At 40.0% G+C, this 15,168-nt stretch overlaps 1 protein-coding gene across 3 annotated transcripts in view; it reads right to left on the bottom strand.

Moving 5' to 3' along the window:
• Positions 1-15,168, bottom strand: part of PLCB4 (phospholipase C beta 4) — a 214,694-nt gene that overhangs the window by 177,866 nt on the left and 21,660 nt on the right. The gene's annotated exons all lie outside the window — the stretch shown is intronic.

A 15,168-nucleotide genomic window follows, 5' to 3' on the forward strand; every position in this document is an offset into this window, starting at 1 on the left:
ATTAATGCAATTAGAAAAACTGATCCCACTGATTACAGCAGGCTATATAACAAACTCACAAATAACAAATCTTCTTTATATTTCACATCAGGGGAGATTCAACCGATACAAAATGCTAGTTATAGTGCCTGTGAAGCATCCTGGCTGGAAAGCTGTCCAGGGATTAGCACAATTAAAGACTGTTCAGGCTCTGCCCCTTAAATCTGATTCTACTCCAATAAAACCACTAGATTTTTTTCTTTCAACCGTGAGAAGGATTTGGCCTTAAATTACAATAGTCTGATAGCTAAATTTACAGAACTAGCAATACCCTGAAAATACAGAACCTCAGAGAGAAAAAAGAGCTCATGAAAAAATAAACCCTATGGGATTATCAATTAAGATATTTTAGCTTCCAAACTTAAAATAAATGGAAAATATGCCATATGAACCTCTACAGATATTAAATCATTTTATTTTTATTATATTGAGACCCATAATTGCACCTGGAAGGAAGGAAAAACTGGATCACTTTGTCCCCATTGGTCTAAAAGCACAAGTACCATCAAGAGACATACCTGACTCATTGGCAGAGTGAGCAGCAATGAGACCTGCATTAGCAAGCTTCACATGAAAAAAATAATTAGGACAGTCAGAAAAATTTCAGAATATTTAATTGTTCACATAGCTATGAAATAAAATCCACACCGTTTGGAAAGTTCAGTGAAATGATACTCAAATAAGGAGTGCCGCATCTAGCCAATTGTAAATACTGCCATGTATTTCACTACATACGCAAAATAAACCTACTTTTGACCCTAACTTTATCTTCTGTTGTGTGCCTGATATTTAAAACTTAGCATTTGTTTTGGAAAATTTGTTTTGGACTGTACAACACAGTTGGTAGGTAGGCTACAGAAAACAGAATCCTTTCTTGAATCACGTGTGTATGCATTTTACCAGATAAGTTTGACAAATTTGCCTTTATCCCTTCTGCACAGGATTATGTGTATTTGCATAGAAATAATCTTCTAGGTAAAAACAGGACTGGCTTGACTGGAGCTAATAATGTTCCCTCAGAGAACTGAGGTGTTTATACTGAAGAAGAGTAATTTGCCTATGGAGAGAACTTAAGTATAAACAGCAAGCAGAGACTAAGGGTCTCTGCACTTAGTATTAAGCATGTATCACAACTGACTGAAAAAATAAAGAAACACCAAACCAGAAAAATATTTAGAGGAGGACATAATCAAGATTCAAGTTTAAGCCTATCAACAGCTTGCTCCCATCCTGCTCTTTATTTACACTGTGGTCAATTGCACCAGAATGCAGCTAGTAGAGAAATGTTTGCATGAGAAAGGCCTTGCTAGTACTGCCTTTTGAAAATTTGTTAGAAGGGAATGTTCTTATAACAGACATGTTACGAAGGTAGTCTTGCTATAACCCTAATGGCTGCATGAAGCAAAACAATACCTTCAGTAAAGCAGAAGCCAGCAGCTTTCCTAATGCAGCTCATAAAATCAGTGTATGTGAATTTCTAACAACCCTCTATTTCAATTTCCATCCATGTCAATATTCCTCATTTACAGCTCATCTAAAAAGACTAATAACCCATCTGCATCTCTGTTGAAGTAAAGCTTACAGAAAGCACCTCACTGAAAAAAAGAATATTTTAAACTAAAACATGTATAATTAAAAATGTTTCTACACTCAAAAAAAATGAGATGAGTAAATCTGAGCTGTTTATTTCATTGCCTTTTCTATCTTTTCAAAGTATGTTACAAAACACGCTTACCTGATACAGCCAGACCTTTAAGTGGAACTGACACAGTGCCGTAAACATTTTGTTTACCAGAGACATTTATAATTCAATTTGGAGACATTTGCAAATATTACCTTTCAGACTGCCCTCTTAATGGGTTCTTTAACAACTCAGTAGATACGCAGTAACTGTGGGTATACTAAGATAATCAGCCTCAGGAGTAAATTATACCATCTAGCCTTTTACTAATGTTTTAACCTCAAAATTACAAAAAGAAAGAGCCATTTCAAGCAACACAGACCTTCTAGTCCAAAGGAAATATGTCTGGTGGACATGTTACATAAGTGAGAAAAATCCAGTATCAAATAATCTAAGTAATTATACCCTGAAGATTTGTTCTGATGTTTGGAAAACTTCTGGATAGTTTAGTTACTCGAATCTTTGGAGTGCAGTGCAGATGTGCAATATCCCTCAAAGAAAACAAGGGAAATTTAATTTGATAGGTAAAAAGCAAAATTAAAATTTAGTTTGCTTTAAAGTTCTAGTTTGAGGTTTTTTAAATAACTTTTAATATCTTTTGAACAGGTTATTATTTTAAATTACTTCAGCACATTCCGTTTAGCAAAAGGATCAAAGTCTATTAGACTGTACTGTCAAATTCCAAATAAAACTTATAGACATTTCCAAATGTCAAAACATGGTGTTTTTTGCAACCCTGGGCTTTTTAAAAAAAGATACTGACTTCACAGTGAAGTAAGTGGAACAAAACACTTCTAAAAAGAATAAAAAAACCCCAAACACCACCAACCCACCAAAACAAACAAACAAACAAAAACCAACCTACCAAAACAAAACAAAAAAAACCACCCAACATTTCAAGATCCTCAAGTCACTAAGAGAATTCAGGTACAAACTTCAAAAGCTGGAGAGAAGGAAGATTTCTTTTTTCACCTTTCTGTAAAGTGTCAAAATGTAATATTAATTCTTCCCGTTCTAAGAAAATCTAAAGAGGACTACCAAGCTATTAAACCTTCCAGTGGATCATTTGTGGTATGAGTTATTAGCATAATTGGGGGCACACTTTATTCTGACCTTTGCAAAACTTTCATTTCCCAAATGTGATAGATCCAAAGTGCTTTTATAATACCAATAATGATTATTTCCTATGGGAAACTGCCAATTATAAGTTGGTGAAAAACGCTATACCGGATGTACATTGAGAAAATGAACACACCTACCAACAGACTAATTAAAGCCATTCTTCAAATATTAATAAAGCTTTTCACTTCCATGAAATATAACCTGTACATTTTAGTTCAACTGCATCCTTGTCAGGTCATTCTTTCAACAATAATAAATTTGATTAGTGTTTAAATACAGCATTTATGCTGAACATTCACCTTTCCCTGGCAGTAAACCAACACATGGGAAGCTGTTTTGACATTTAACCACTTGACTCAAGTTCACATTGTTTATATCAAGTCACATCAAGTGCCAGCAAAAATACTCAGATACAGAAACAAACCCCTTGTGTTCTGGACACAAGTCTTTAAAAAAAAAAAAAAAAAAAAGGGCACAGCAAAGATCACATATAAGGATAAGCAATAAACTGTCAAACAGAGTGTGTTTTGGTTTTATAATACTGACTCAAGTACATTCTGCGGAGGTCACAAGTACAACACGTAGCAGCTTCAATAGCATCATTTCCTGCTCTTCTGTCACCTGCTGTCTTGTATAACCTGCTGCCAAGGTTCAGTAGCTAATGTGCACCACCAAGAAAAGAAGGGACAGAGAGTGCACAGCCAGACGAAATTCCTGAAGACGCTAACTTGACAGAGGACAAGACAACCACCTTCCCACCAACACACCCTCAACAACCCAGTGTGCCCAGCTCTACACGTGTGCATTTGACATGACAGAGTAGGAGTGCGTTTTAGCAACACCAGCCTCAGGCATCTAGTTTGCAAAGCATCTTTTACAGCAGTGAAATCATACCACACAGAAACAGGGAAGCCTTCCAGAAAATGCAGTCTTAGGAGAGATGGCAAATTCAATCTCTTCACAGGTAGCCCTGGCTTTTTAAAGCTCTCCCTGGATCCCATTGGATGAACAGACAGAGTTGGTAGGCTGCAGAATCATACTACAGAGTAGAAGAGTAAAGTAAACTCCATTAAGGAATACTCAGGACACAACCATGTCCTCCCACATCACAGAACAGGCTCCAGCTCTTACTGATTAGCCATTCTGTACAGTGTCGCTTTAGCTATGTTACCTCATATTTAAAAGACATTTGCTGTAATGTCTTTGCTTTGGTCATAATAATTTTTGAAATAAGTTCTTAGGGTCTGATTCCCATTTATGCTCTTGCCAATTTGCAAACCTTCACAAGATGAAACGGACATTAAAGCGCATGTAAAAATATTTTACTACACTTTTACAGCATTTGTAGATTAACACAGAAAATTCCAAATTTTGCGTGACAATAGAAAACACTACAGAAAATAGCAAAAGTAGAAAAAAGCCAACTAGTTTTCAGGCAGATAGACCCAAGTGACTTACAGACAGGCTTGTATGCCTAAAAGTTTTTCTGTTCCCCGCCCCCGCCCCCCCCCAAGATACAGCTATGTTATCCGGTCTGATAAAAGACACCATGTCTAATTAAAGATTTCACCTTGCTTAGTTCCAATGCAGCCACAGCCAAATACCATGCCAATGTTTTATATGAATCCTTCAGAGTTAATGCAGGCAGAGCTGCTTTTTAAAAGGAAAGATGGGCACCAGCTTCCAATTCAGCAAACTCAAGTTCCGATTCATCTGAACCAAAAACTTTCCTTATTATAACTCAGGTATTAAAGCATATTTGATCTGCCTTTCAGAGAGGGAATGAAATGGCTTAGTAGGCTACATGTAAGGTTCAACATGTGCAAAGACACACCTTACTAGGCAAAATTTAAAAACTCATTTACTTAGTTTTCAAAGAGAAAGTTTCAGAAATAACTTGAACAGAGTAACCAAGTATTAATGTGAGGCAAACATGCTTGACCATCTTGCTGGAAAGGACCTACTGAGTTCATAAATCCAGCTGCTCAGCCTAGGTGAATTCAAGCCACAAATATTTCAAATACAAGCCACAAATATTTCAATAGCTAGGTTAATTGGCTTTTCTCCTCCCATAAGGTCTCTAAAGAAGGGAAGACAGGATTGCTTTCTCAAGGCTAAAATACAGCTCAGCAGGAAGAAAATGACTGAATGAATTTTTGTCAGACTGAGCAACCCACAACCCGCTTGCTCACAAACAGGAGCTGGACATACACATCTGACCACCTAGACCTGATTTAATGAGGTAAGTGAAGCACTGCTTCCTTTGTATGAGAAGACTCTGATCATCAGGCGATTTATTAAAACACTCACTGCAAAACAATTATAACTGGCCAAAGTCTTCCAAACGTACAAATGCCTGAAAAAAGGACTCTGCAGATCTTGAAAAAGCCGTCTGTATGTCAGCACAAGAATTACTTGTAACATCTACAGCAGCTCCAAAGACGTGCTCCCAACCTAGACTGCAAAAGATCTCATAATGATCTTGTTTACAATCCAGATTTTCAGTCTGGTACAGATCAAACAGCAAAAAGGGCAGTTATGAAATCTAAGTAGATTTACTCACTATTTTTCACTGTAATGTTTAACAAGTCTTATTAATTTTGAAAAGAAGAAACAACAGTTAAAAATATAAACAACTGAAAAGTGAAATGTGTGTCATTAAGCAATAAACAACATTCCCTATTTCTCTGTCTTTTCCCTTTGGTTTACAGAAAATAACTAGACAGCAGTCTCGTCACTCCACATACTGTAACTTTCAAAACTTGGCAAAGCAACTGTTACACATTGTGTTTCAGATCCAATAACTCAATACGTGCTTCAAAGATCTGGCAGCAGTTCTTTTGGGAGTTATTTCCTACTTTTCTGGCTTATGCAACCTGTCGAGTTTGGAAAATTTACACTTAGTAGATTAAGAGGATGTACACAGAGAAAGAGGAAATCATAATAACCACAATAATTATACATGAAGTTTCGAATGCAAATTTGATTTGCCGCAGATAATTTCCATTGCCTGCAAGAAATCATTCTGATGCGGAACAGCACATGCCATCTTCTCAGATTCCAGTTTTCACAGGTACTGCGATCAAAAAGGATTTGTTTAGGTAAACAGCTGCCAATAGGGCAGACTCCATAACTAGCTCACACACGCACACTCCCTGTTCTCTAATGCAATACTCGTTTTAAGAGCATGAAAATTACAACAGATAAGATATGAACACTGGAACAAAAGCAAGTCCTGGGAAAGCCACAGGATGATGCGGAGTTTTGCCTTTGATTAGAATCTGTTTACTTAAACACTCAACCAAGCTTGCTCCTCTAAACCAGACCACTAATGTAATTAGAGAAAACATCCCTCTGAAATTTTCCATAGTTTGGGGGTTTAGAGAAGTTGAAAATACTGGAAGGAAAGAAAAAAAAATGCTTTCCAAATACAATGCATTTTCTGGCAGTAATTTAGTAATTTTCTTTTTGGCTTCACCAGAAAACAATAAGCACTAAAGATGAATGCACTATTCATATGGCGTAAGAAGACGCATCAGTTTAAAAGAAAATATCTACTGGGCAAATAATCTTGGTGTATCAATAGTAGGGCTTGGCAGATAGTTTCAACAGGAGAAGAGAGTCAGAAATGAATAAAACATTTTCTCCAAACTCAGCGTGCACACGACCTCTTCTTGCTTTCTTCCCCACCACATACGTATTTCCTATATCTGACAGTTTTATTATTATATTTCCCACTTTTTCTGTCTTGCTTCATTTATTTTGCAGCTCTCCCCATAGCTTCCAGATTGTTCTGCTTATTCTTTCACTCTCCATTTCTCTCTTTTTCATACGCTTGGCGTCAGTTAAGTCAGTGGCAAAAATGCCACTGACCTGTCCGCAAAGGAATCCCTTGGGAACGTCACTCGCCATCTCTGCCTCTGCCACCACTGCCCTTCAGCTTTCTCACTGAGTCATGCCATCTGAGTTTTGGTTGAGAAACTCAGAATAGTTTCCTCCACTCCTTTCTACTCTACCCTCTCGATTTCCAGACATGTCCTCCTGCTGGTTAGTTACAGTAGACTCTTGTGCTCTAGTTTCCTCCTGGAGCCAATATATTTTACTACAAAGGAAGAAGCGACCCAGAAAAAAAAAGGAGGAGGGTGTGTGCTGGTTTTGGGTGGAATAGAGTTAATTTTCTTCACAGTAGCTAGTATGGGGCTGTGTTTTGGATTTGTGCTGGAAACAGTGTTGATAACACAGGGATGTTTTTGTTCCTGCTGAGCAGTGCTGACACAGAGTCAAGGCATTTTCTGCCTCTCACCCCACCCCACCAGCGAGGAGGCTTGGGGGCACACAAGAAGCTGGGAGGGGACACAGCCGGGACAGCTGACCCCAACTGACCAAAGGGATATTCCACACCATATGGCGTCATGCTCAGTATATAAAGCTGGGGAAGAAGAAGGAAGGGGGGGGATGTTCAGAGCGATGGCATTTGTCTGCCCAAGTAACCGTTAGGTGTGATGGAGCCCTGCTTTCCTGGAGATGGCTGAACACCTGCCTGCCCATGGGAAGGAGTGAATGAATTCCTTGGTTTGCTTTGCTTGCGTGTGCAGCTTTTGCTTTCCCCTATTAAACTGTCCTTATCTCTACCCACGAGTTTTCTCACTTTTACTCTTCCAATTTTCTCCCCCATCCCACCAGGGAGGGAGTGACCGAGCTGCTGGGTGGGGCTTAGTTGCCAGCTGGGGTTAAACCACAACAGTCCTTTTTGGCACCCAGCGTGGGGCTCAAAGGGTTCGAGATAACAGCAGACTCGATTGGAGCGAATTAAGATCGAATTTATAGCTGTTACTGCTGTTTAGCTTTTAATTGGCAGGCTTCTGTGCTTGCCATGGGGCTTGCTTGCCTTAATGTATATTAGAGTCTAGTGCTCATTAGTGGCTGCTTTTTGCTTTCGCTGCTTGCTGTACTGCTGATCATCTTACTCTGCTGTGCCTGGGAACATTGTGATAACAGCGATGGCCATGCGCCTGGGCTGGCAGATGGCCAGGGCATCACTGCTGTTTCTGTGCTGCTGTACTGGACAGGCTGGAACTCCAGTATGAACTAGAGTCAAAGGGACTGTGACCTGTGGATAAGTCCATGTGGGAGCAGCACACTCCGAAGCATCTCTGGCTGTGGATAAGCCCATAGAGCAGGTACATCTCAAAGCGTCTGTGGCCATTGTAATGTCTGTGGTCTAGCAGATATACCTCTGAAGGGATTGTGGCCCAAGAATAAGTCCACACTGGAGAAGGTACACCTTGAAGCATTTGTGGCTGTGGATAAGTCCATGCTGGAGCACCTCAAAGCATGTGGCCATGGATAAGCCCACAACAGAGCAGGTACACCCCTGGAGGGACTGCAGCCACAGGTAAGGCCATGTTGGAGCAGGTCTATCTCTGAAGGCATTGAGGCCCATGGAGAAGGCCATACTAGAACAGGTGCACCTCAAAGCAATTGTAGCTCTGCTAAGTCTATGCCGCAGCAGGTATACCCCTGGAGAGACTGTGGCTCATGGATAAGGCTCCACTTGGAGCAGGTACGCCCCTAAGGGACTACAGCCTGTAGATAAGTCCAAGCTGGAGCAGGGACAAGGGGAGGAGTTCATTGCAATGTTAAACCTGATGGTCTGGTCCAAAGGGACTGAGGTGGAGATTGTAACAGATATGCCTTTAAATTGTAACCCATGATTTGAGTTGCATGTTATAGGAATTACTATAGCAGGAACCACTTGAACCACTGGAGGAGCAGCCTTACAAGAAGCAGTGGAAGTGCAGCAGTGACCTGAGCTCACTTTAGAGCCCAGTAACTCCACACAACACACCACCTCTCCTGTCCTGAGTGACCACCATAACAGATGGAGCCCAAAGTCATGGACTAAATGAACTCAGTGGACATTTTACAGACCTTTCACAGGGATGGTCCATAGACTCAGGGAATTATATCGGTGTATTATATCAAAGGATTGGAAGGGTGGTGGTGGGTAATGAGAACGTATAGGATAGTGCAAGACCTGAGCATGACTTAAATGGTATGGAATAAAGGGTGGGGAATGTGCTGGTTTTGGCTGGGATAGAGTTAATTTTCTTCACAGTAGCTAGTATGGGGCTGTGTTTTGGATTTGTGCTGGACACAGTGTTGATAACACAGGGATGTTTTAGTTACTGCTGAGCAGTGCTTACACAGAGTCAAGGCATTTTCTGCCTCTCACCCCACCCCACCAGTGAGGAGGCTGGGGGTGGGGGGGATGGGGGTGGCACAAGAAGCTGGGAGGGGACACAGCCAGGACAGCTGACCCCAACTGACCAAAGGGATATTCCACACCATATGGTGTCATGCTCAGTATATAAAGCTGGGGAAGGAGAAGGAAGGGGAGGGACATTTGGACTGATGGCGTTTGTCTTCCCAAGTAACCGTTACGCATGATGGAGCCCTGCTTTCCTGGAGATGGCTGAACACCTGCCTGCCCATGGGTATTAGAAATGCCCATGAACACCTGCCTGCCCTTGTTTCGCTTTGCTTGCGTGTGCAGCTTTTGCTTTCCCTATTAAACTGTCTTTATCTCAACCCACGAGGTTTCTCACTTTTACTCTTCTGATTCTCTCCCCCTTCCCACTGTGGGGGAGTGAGCAGACAGTTAGGTGGGGCTTAGTTGCCGGCTGGGGTTAAACCACAACAGGGGGAGAGGGGAAACCACAAAACCCAGTATGTCTTAGTGAGCTGAGCCTGCATGGAACAAAATGGTTTTTGCAAAAACTCCACTTTCTTCAGGTTTTATTGAAGCCTAACAATATGAGCTGTCATTTTGTGCCTCACACTTTCGACCAGTTCTTCCCACATTGTCCACCTTTGCATACAAGACCAGGTCTGTGCACGTTTTAAAAGAATAAGGTTCTAACTTTGAGCACTAATGAGATATAAATTTTGAATAAAATAACACCATAGCTTAGTTGCTTATGTAACATTCCCATACCTTTTCAAAAAACAACAAATAGTCTTTCCTTCCTAGGGAATGGCAGATAAATCGTAAGGGGCAAGTTTTACAAGGCAGTCACTTAAAGAAATACCCAGACAAAAGAGAACAACTTTGCTCAGCCCAAGACAACTTGTATCATAAACAACCAAAATACACAGGAGCCAAGACTTGTTTTCTCCCTTTTTCTGCATTAGAATGTCTAAAGATTCAGACATGGTTTAAGACCTACCATGGAAACAATGGAGTATATTCAGCTCTCATCTCAGAGAGGCATGAACAATTTGAGGCAGTAGTCTGTTAAACTTCAGGAGTCCTCTCCAGAAGTCCACCAGTCACTCATTCTTTCCCCACTAACTTCTGCTCTGCCAGCACAAATGAAAACAGATTCAGCTGAAAAAGAACCTTTTAGAATTTTATTTAGCAGGTCTACTTTTCAGCCAGATCAGTTACCTGATTCACTAGTTACTTACACAGGCTTTTGGTGTAAACAAGCATCCAGGGACAAGAAATTAGAGGCTGGAGTGAGACTGGGGACTACTTTCTTTATCAGAAGTGTCAGTTTAAATGTACATGAAACTACAGGGAACCTGACAACTGAGACAGTGACTACTGCCATAAATTCTCTGTATGCTTTTGTTATCACTTGCTTTTTAGCTCCCAGAGCTCTGCGTCCTCTCTGAACCACCAGCCTTTCTCAGCCAAAGAGCTTTGCCAGTATATACTTTCTGCTCCTTCTGTGCTCACCTTTCTCACCAAAAAGGTCTACCCATCACTGGATTTTGCTGTAATTAAACAGAACAGTCTTTCAAAGGAAAGTACGAAGACTACATGATCACAAACAGCAGGGAATGTTTGGAAAACAATGCTTCATCTGGATGCGGTAAGCTTCATTTATTTTTCTTTTGCTTCTCTGTTTTTGTTTTATACTGTTGACTCCAAGTTTTAATGACAGAAGATATTTTAAGCATTCCTGACCTAGAAATGTGCTAAGAATAAGAGAACTTTTATAAAGAAAATATTGTCCATCTGAAGGGAAACTCAGTATATGCTCCACCTAAGCAAGCTATGCATGTTGCTTACGAACAGCAGATAACTTTTCAGACCTAAAAGAACTCAATTTCCAGGAGCCAGTGATAACATGTATAAAGAATCAGATAGGCTGTAGGATTCAACGGACCTGATTAAGAGAACAGTAGTAGGATTCATGGCCAAAATAGATGCTACAGAGCAAAATTCAGCTCAGGCAGAAAATACCCACACAAAATATCTTAATTGCTGTGCTTATCAGGGACAGTAAGAAGATATCCATTGGAGACACAGTCTAAAGCTAGGATTAAAAAGCTCTTTATTTTGAGAATAGCAATCTGAGCAAATTGTACTGGTCTCTAACAAGAAGGCAACTTTTCTTTATTCTCCTCTATAAAGCGTCACTTCTATTTTGGGAGCAGTTACCATGCCCCATAATGACCAGGAAGCAAATACTTTAGGACTGAAACCCATCCTCAGTTATGTCAGTGCTTACATGAATATGCTTAGCAGGTGTGACAATGGAGTTAGTGCAAATCCACACTGGCATAAGGAAAACAAGCACAAAATATTTCTGTGATTGTAGCAGATAGATTACATAGAGAGAAATTCATCAAGGTTTGGTCTTTTCAAGTAAAGCAAGTAAGCAGTGTAACATTAGAAATTACAGTAGATAATTCTTACAAGTATATTAGTGTGAGCAGCACCACATTAACAGTGTTTGTGTTTGCACCTGCAGTACTTTTACAGCTACAAGATGTCATCTGTGGCTATTTGGCACTCTTTTGGAGGCCCTGGAAATGTGAACAAGTTAGTGATGCAAATCTACCAAGTACTCCCTCAACTGTTAAAGCAAAAACAGTAGTTGCTTCAGCTACAAAGATCACAGCAGACATTACGTTAAGCTTCAATACTCTTAAGAACCTAGGTTTTAGAAGAAGCCAGTAGCCAGTCTCCTAATGTGTCATCACAAAGGGAAGGGAAAAATTCAGCAATGGTATGATTAAGTGATCTGTTAATGATCTTGAATACAGGACGAAGTTGCATCATGTCACCCCCATCCTCTATCAACCTTGAGGTTCAGCTGGTCTGCCCTTTGCCTCCACCCTGCCAGGGTCCATCAGAGCACACAGACCCTGTGATTAACAGGTTTCAGTCTGGAATATACAACAGGGTGGACAAACACTATTTACATGCCCTGGAAGGACGACGCAGTTTAGAGTATCTCTCTTCAAGTCTGTTTCATTACCTATGCCATAAGAACTGCTACGCTGAAGGAATCTGCTAGTACCTCTGATATTATCCTTAATATAACTAGAAGGGTAAGATACATTTTTGGGGGTTTTTTTATGAAGACTACAGACTGCACAGCTGCAGAACATATAGAAACGGGTAAAGAGAAACAAAAGAAAGTCATACACACAGATAAATATACCTAACACATTAGCTCCCAATATTCCTGCCCTCCTTTTGTGATTCTAGCCAGTAGTCCATTAGGTGCTCATAAACTCCAGGCTGAGGATCCACTTATTGAATAAAACCTTTAAACCACATCAATGGACACCATTTTAGTAGTGGGAATCCTTACTTTCTTTTACAGTTCAACTTATCTTTGGTGATGGCTCTAATTTGTATCTCTCCCTTCCTTCACCTTCATTCAGTCAGAGAGGTATTTCAACTTTTTCAAAGCAGGGAGGAGTCAGACAGCAGTTTGAGAAAAATATTCATGTTCCTTCACCACAGTCAGATTTAACTATTGCCTGCCTACAGGATAAACAGAGTCAACCAATGACTGCTCCAGTGTGCTGCTAAATCCTAAACAGAATTATTAGCAGACTCTTTTCCACAAGGCTGGGCTGTACCCAAATCAGAGACTGAGGCCTTTCCTCATATTTCCCATGTAAATACACTTTTTTTTTAAATGAAAAAGTACGCAATCACATAAATAGGATTAGCACAGGCAGCACATAATTGGCTCTTATTGAGCACAAGATACAGTGATAACTAAGAATCCCCTTGGGGTTGATAATGAGGCTGGGGTGAATGCTGCTCAGCTCCCCATCTGAGAGATACAGTGGCACACAAGTACCCACACAAAAGCACAGGTAATTTCATCAAAAATACACAGGCCAAATGATCTGACTCCATCCTTTCACCTACAAACAATTCTGCAATTCTAACCTGTAAAAAAACCCACAAGGATCTTATTTCACCTCCATAAAAATCACCTAAAAAGTGGTTGACAAACTAAAATCAATGAGGTAACCGTGATGATCAGTACATTGTTTTAATTATTATTCCAGTCAGGAACACCCAGTGAACATTATGCCCAGCTTCGCATTATAAACTCTGACAGGGATTCAGCATTCCTTCCTTCCTACAGTGTTGGAAACTATATTTTATTAAAATAATTTCCTTTGGCTAGTTCTCTCTTCAGCTCAATCTCTTTCAGCGTAGGAAAGGGGTCAAAGTTCCTGTAGCTCCTGATGACATTAAAGGGAGCATGATTATAGGTAATGATGCATTACAATGAAGGCAACATCTCCCATTTGCACACCCCTGTCCTCCCGCCACTATGTAAACAGAATAAACCTGTAAGGACACACTGGCTAACCTCATCTCCTGGAGAAATACTGTCTAGAATCACACTGTAATGAAACAGACAATAATGGATGATGGTCTCACTTAACCTTTAATAATATGATGTTTTTGCATGCTTGCTACCCAAAAAACTCTCCCAGGCATCCTCAGTTTAACTAGTATTAACTACAGTACGCTGCCCACAGACCCTAAAACTGACTGTACAAATTGTGACTGCCTGGGGCTATTTTTGTTTTGGTTTTGTTTTGTTATTGAGCCAAATTCTCTTCATATTTTCTTGATGTAAATTCAGAAGTTATGGAATTTGCTTTTCCTTTGTTCCAAAAGTTTTTGAAGTCTTTGACTTTCAAGATGTTGTGTAAAACCTATGGCATATCCTTACGCATGCTATGTTTAAATGGTTAAAAATGGGTCCAAGCAGAAAATGAAAAGCAACATCCCTAACTTCCTTCACCCAACTCCATACATAGTGGCTTTTCCCTTTTCCCTCTATTACGTAGAGTTTTATTTTGAAAGCATGCAGGATGCTCAAATGCAATAGCTACTCAAGGTAAACTGATTCATCTTCTACTTTTTTATCAATTTTAACAAATGAGCCAGTTACCCCAGCAGTTCTGTCACAGGTGTGATTTCACTCTAAATCTCTAGTAACAGTTCTACTGCTTACACCTGCATAAGAAGTTAGCACTATCTGTATTTTCAGACTTTTGCTCTAAGAAAATATTTACAGTAGTTTCTACTTTCCAAGAAAGCTATTTCTGGCCAACGTAGGTTTAATTTTTTCTTTTTTAAATATTTTAGCAAACTGTACTTGTGCCCACAGAAGAATTATTTTTATCAGTTACAAATAAACAAACCAATTGCGATAGCACACCAGGTCACAGTGCAACAAATTCCCAAATCCTTGTGGTGTACAGCATAGGGATAAACCAACGATCAAGAAGTGAAAAACAAGGAAAACAGAAGTGCATTTTAATGACTAATACCAAGGTTATACGTACATAAAGCACTGCCTACAACCATTGTACCATTACTTCTAATTCTAAAATTCTAGAAGACCAATGCAACCATACCCTTTGGTGTTGATGGCGTTTTCTGCACTGAAATTTTCCTGTGAAAGATCCCTCTACATCTGTCCGCAATTGGAATCCTCATCTGAGAAATGATCTCAGATAATACCAGAGAATCTTGATGTGAATTTAGATACATTTTTCTATGAACAACAACAAAAAGTAAATACACCATCTTGTCATGGTCATTTACAAAAATTTCAGTAGAAAGAACAGTGAATGAACTTCGCTCTACTTGCATGTGCAGTGCTCTGCTCCTGTGCAGCAAGGAGAGGCATCAAAGAACTCATTTAAGCTAAACTGAATGCCTTGCCCAACAGGGCAAGGTTGAGGTCTCACTCAGGATTACTGAGAAACTCGCATTTGCCTCAACAACCCTTTTGGGCCTGCTTAAGGCCTGGATACTGAAGCAAGTGGAATTTTGTGCCGATCTGGTGCTCCTGGAGGAAAAGTAGCTTTCAGACAGCAGAAGCCAACAGTGTAAGAATCCTTGATGCCAGTGGGATATCTAAAACTACACTCAGACTAGGAGTATGTATGAAGTGAATGTAAGTTGGTGTGCAAGTGACTGAACCCTGAGTATTAAAAAAAAAAAAAATTGTTTTCCACAACTTTGAGGTGAGAAGAAT

Source organism: Ciconia boyciana, chromosome 3 (assembly GCF_034638445.1).
Source record: "Ciconia boyciana chromosome 3, ASM3463844v1, whole genome shotgun sequence".
NCBI classification, from domain to species: Eukaryota; Metazoa; Chordata; class Aves; order Ciconiiformes; family Ciconiidae; genus Ciconia; species Ciconia boyciana.